This window comes from Euleptes europaea, chromosome 7, assembly GCF_029931775.1.
Source record: "Euleptes europaea isolate rEulEur1 chromosome 7, rEulEur1.hap1, whole genome shotgun sequence".
NCBI classification, from domain to species: Eukaryota; Metazoa; Chordata; class Lepidosauria; order Squamata; family Sphaerodactylidae; genus Euleptes; species Euleptes europaea.
In genome coordinates, this window is record NC_079318.1 from 71,030,390 (window position 1) to 71,035,376 (window position 4,987).

Consider the following 4,987-nt stretch of genomic DNA (forward strand, 5'->3'; position numbering starts at 1 on the left):
TGCTCAGGAGAGGGGCCATGGCTCAGTGGTAGAACATCTGCTTGGCATGCAGAAGGTCCCAGGTTCAGTTCCTGGCATCTCCACTTAAAGGGACTAGGCAAGTAGGTGATGTGAAAGACCTCTACCTGAGACCCTGGAGAGCCGCTGCTGGTCTGGGTAGACAATACTGACTTTGATGGACCAAGGGTCTGATTCAGTGTAAGGCAGCTTCATGTGTTCATGTGTTCAGATAGACTGCTTCTGTTTGAAGCAATAACAAGAAAAACACTTGTTCTCAGTGTCACATTTCTCCCTTTCATTTCTTCTCTCTCACCAGCAGTAGTCAGTGGCTGAATATCCTTTTTTATACTGGGATGTAGCACAAAGCCTACGTGAAGATGCAAGTGTACAACTCTGTCTGGTCAGTTGCCCTCACTAAGCTTCTGAAGCAAACCGATAGCTACTTTCTCATTTACTATCTTGAAAAACAACAACAGGTTAACAATGGACCTTCTCAGACATTGCAATCATACACACAGGGAGGCCACCAACTGCCCAAAACAGGAATGTGAGACAGTGCTCACATGGTAAATACACACATTGTCCCTGCAACCAGGAGTACTGGAAGGATCACATGTAGTGCACACTTCCATTACACCGAGTTGGTGGGCTTCTAGTACATGTGATTGTAACATCTGTAAAGGGAAGTATTACATAATTCGATATTAGCATTGAGGGCGAAGTCTCTCTGTGTCTCGACCTTAGATATACTACTTGATTTTAAGCATAGAAATGTCTACGGCACCCAAGGTTCGAAGATGAAGCTCTGATATCATAGAATTTGCTGTAGCCAAGAGCCATAAGCTACCAGCTCATTTTACTTTCGAAAACGTAATTATTCTCCCTAAGTGGAAAAAAGGCAGCTGAGGTAATATGTGTATGATCTCTGATAGACTGCACTTGGTTTATGAGCTTTTCCCACTCCCGACAAAGACTAAATTTTAGGAGGGGAAGAATCATGTATACTTGGAAGGTTTGAGTGAAGTACTGCCAAGAGCAAGCAGGCAATAATTCCCAGGTATTGTAGGCGTGTTGCATGTATGAAGCACACAACTGCCAATTTCCTGGGATCAATACTTGTCACAGCAGGCTCTCTTTGTTCTTCACGGGGACCTTTTATTAACAAAACATCCAGTCCCCATGGCCTACTGCACTTGCTGCACAACTGAACACATCAAGTCAGACTCAAAACAACGTTGCCAGTTAAAGGTGTCTGGAGATTTAAGGAGAGCCAAGGCCCATTGAATGCACTGTAAGACCATGCCAATTTTTCAAATGTAAATATAATATGGTAAGAGAATGGAGCCCTGACCTGGATGGCCAGGGCGAACCTGATCTCGTCAGATCTCAGAAGCTAAGCAGGGTCGGCCTTGGTTAGTATTTGGATGGGAGACCACCAAGGAATACCAGGGTTGCTGTGCAGAGGAAGGCACTGGCAAACCACCTCTGTTAGTCTCTTGCCATGAAAACCCCAAAAGCGGTCGCCATAAGTCGGCTGCGACTTGACAGCACTTTACACACACACACACACACACACACACACCAGAGAATGGACTTAGTCAGGATAAGGCCCTCTCTGGGAGCCAATGCTAGCTATTGGCTGAATTGCTGTGATGTCACAGAATCTTCACGCTTAGGGATCAGAGGGGCTGAGAGCTATGAATGGGCAAGGTTTGGGAGACAGAAGATAGGGGAACAAAAGTTAAGGAAGGATTGGAAGAAGCTGAGTCAGATAAGGAGGGAGACTAAGCTGGTCTGTGGTGGTGGAAAGTGGTGTCAAATTGCAGCCCATTTACAATGACCCTTAGAGTTTTCAAGGCAAGTGACGAACAGAGGTGGTTTGCCATTGCCTGCCTCTGCTGCGTAGCATCCCTGGACTTCCTTGCTGGTTTCCCATCTAAGTACTAATCAGGCCTGGCCCTGCTTAGCTTTTGAGATAGCAGTAACTCCCATGATATTCAGTTGTACTTACTCCCAGAAAGCATCCTTAGGATTACAGCTAGGGCTGCCAGTTTACCCAGTATAGCAGGCGGTGTCCCGCTGCCACCTCCCAACCCCCATAGAGACTTAAATGAACAGGAGGAGGAAAATTGGGGAAAGAGGTTGTTTGATGTTCTGACATTACTTCCTTGTTTTACCCAGAGGTGACCTCACAATGCTTTAGGAAGCCCCCAAAACTCTATGCTTTTACCACAGAGCTTTGGAAAATTTATAGAACATTGTGGCATTGCTTCCAGATGAGCCCAGAAGGGACCTTGCAACATTGATCGATACGTCCCATGCCCAACCATGCAAAGTTCCCAGGGGTTGAGGGCAGAGTCCTGGTACCCCTAATACAGACATAGTCAGGACTGAATATAAGAACATCAGAAAAGTCATGCTGCATCAGACCACATTTTGTACCAGTCTGTTTATCCATCAGAGCCTTGAAGCGGTTAAACTTCCTTTTACCTCTGTTGTAGTTCCTTTAAAAGAAATAGAGATCTTCAAAAAGGTTGGAAGGTTGGCAGGCCAGTAACGGAAAAGTGTGTGCAATCACTCAGATACAAGTGGCACCACTAAAAATTGCCTTCATATATCTGCTTATGGTTTATACACTGTGGCAGAAAGGACACAAAAAGGTCAGCAGGAAATGTGTGTGTGTGTGTGTATGAAACCTCTAGCTCCAGTTCCAAAGTTCTCAAAGGCAGACAAGATCCTAAAGATGTGCTAGAAGGATTGGATAAACACTTGATGGGGCAGGATTGCTTAAAAAAACTTTCTTTTTTTAAAAAAAGCATCTGCTTGCAAACGTCAGCATATGAGCCCAGGTATATTCTTGCTGTAACCTCTTGTTATGACCCCTGGTGACAAGACAGATCGTTCTATTCATCTATGGGTGAACGGTGGGAGCTCGTTGCAATTTAAAAAAAGAAAAAAACTTGCTGTCCCTGGATGAATTTGTTTGTGAAAAAGTATGTCACTGTGTGCAATGTCCTGATCAGTCATGGACCCATGGTGAAGTCATAGTAGGCAGAAGGGGAAACTGAAAAAAAAATCTAAGGCAAATGTTTGTCTCAGGGGCTTCGGGGATGCTAGCTCATAGCCAGCAAACCATCTCCCACTCAGTGCTAATGGAGAATGTGACTTCTAAACAGAGGGATCAGCAAATATGCTCTAAATTAATAATGTGCCCTTTTAGTAGCAATTGCCTTGTGAAAATTGCTGGGTATGTTTTTTTCCCACTGTCTCCCTGCTCCCTTTTTCTTCCCCTCATAGAAGGGACTAAGAAATAAGTGGGTCTCGCTGGAGTTTTTGTTTAAGACTGACTCCCCTATTTTATTAACCTTGTAACATTTTTAAGGTAGTTCCTTCCTCCCTGTCTCCTCCAGCAAAGTCTCTATTGATCACTGTTTACTGTTATAATCCCTTTCAAATTTATCATCCATGACTAACACCCCGTGTATTGATTAACGCTGACAGATGTCCCTGTATAGTATATGCTCACAGTGATAGTGCGGTGGCCGGCAAAATATTCTCTCTCTCTCTCTCTCTCTCTCTCTCTCTCTCTCTCTCTCTCTCTCTCTCTCTCTCTCTCTCTCTCTGTATATATATTTGCTTTTTATAGCTCTTTGGCTCTCCACTCCCCCCTTCTTTCTGTGCTTAAAGCGGCTAACCTATTACACAATAATGCGCACAACAGGATTAGCATATCTAAATTTAGGAACTTTGGTCTGTTATCCTTGAAGAGCTTTGTTTTAATTTGAAGTCCTTTTTTAGATAGGTGTCTTCTAAATACTGGGGAAGTAGATAGGCCCTGTAGGGGGTCAGATTTATGAAGGGCACCAAAAGTCTTAACCTGAGGCCTAAAGGTACAAAGATGTAAGGGGCTAGATTTTTGTGTGTGTATGTGCATGAAGGGACAAATTGGATGTCATTGGTGACTAAGGACAAGGTGTCCGAAATCTGGACTGTAAATGGACTCATTTGTCAACCCTGCATTTTTGCTTGCTTGCTGCAACCTTTCTTCTACCTCTCGCTGGCCAGAAATAGAGTTTAAGGTTAATCTCTGTGGTGGCTTATTTAAAAAAAAAACACACACACACAGCTGCATTTCTATTTTTTATTGCCTCAAATGACCTTAGAAATTTTTTGATATACCAACACCACACAGCACTATGTCTAAAAAATTTTGTGTCTGGGGAGGGAGTCAGAAAGGAATTTTTCCTCCTGAAAAACTAGTGGCTTTTTTAAAAAGGCATGATCACACTAAAATAGAGCATCTTTAAGGCCTGATTTAAATGGAATGTACACTGGTGGGAAAGAAGAACTTACCTGTGCAATGGTGAATGCTACCAGCATCTCATTTAAACTGGACCACTATGTATGAAACACCACAATGTGTGCAATACTACTGTATGCAAGGTAGTGCACTGGCACAATGCCCACCTGGATTACAGATCTCTGGTGCGCTAGGCTTGCACATATACAGTGCAAATTTAAACAGAGTTAGTTTCTTCTAAATCCATGGCCTTAGGAGTATGTAGTTCTGTTTAGGATTGTACTGCTAGTAGTAGCTAAGGGCCCCTTTTATATTAATGTAAATTATATAAGCATCTTTTCCTATATAGAAATGGAACTGATGAAGAATACATAAACGATTGTCTTCCTAGCAACTTCTATATGAAGAATTCCTTGATGCTTGGGTCTTAAACTAGCATTTTGTACCTTGGACTTTGAAAGAGTTTTGTATTATATTGTGTGTTTGTTATATGTTAATTTGTACACTTGATACACTTTGATACACTTTGTCACACTTGTGTGTTGCCCGTTATATCTCAGTAATTCCAGCAATTCCTGCACTTTTCTTCCTTACCTGTGGTATCAGTGCAGTGGTGTTTATTTTGGTTGCTTAACTTCCAGGTGGTGGCAGGAGATCTCCTGCTATTTCAGCTGATCTCCAGACGAG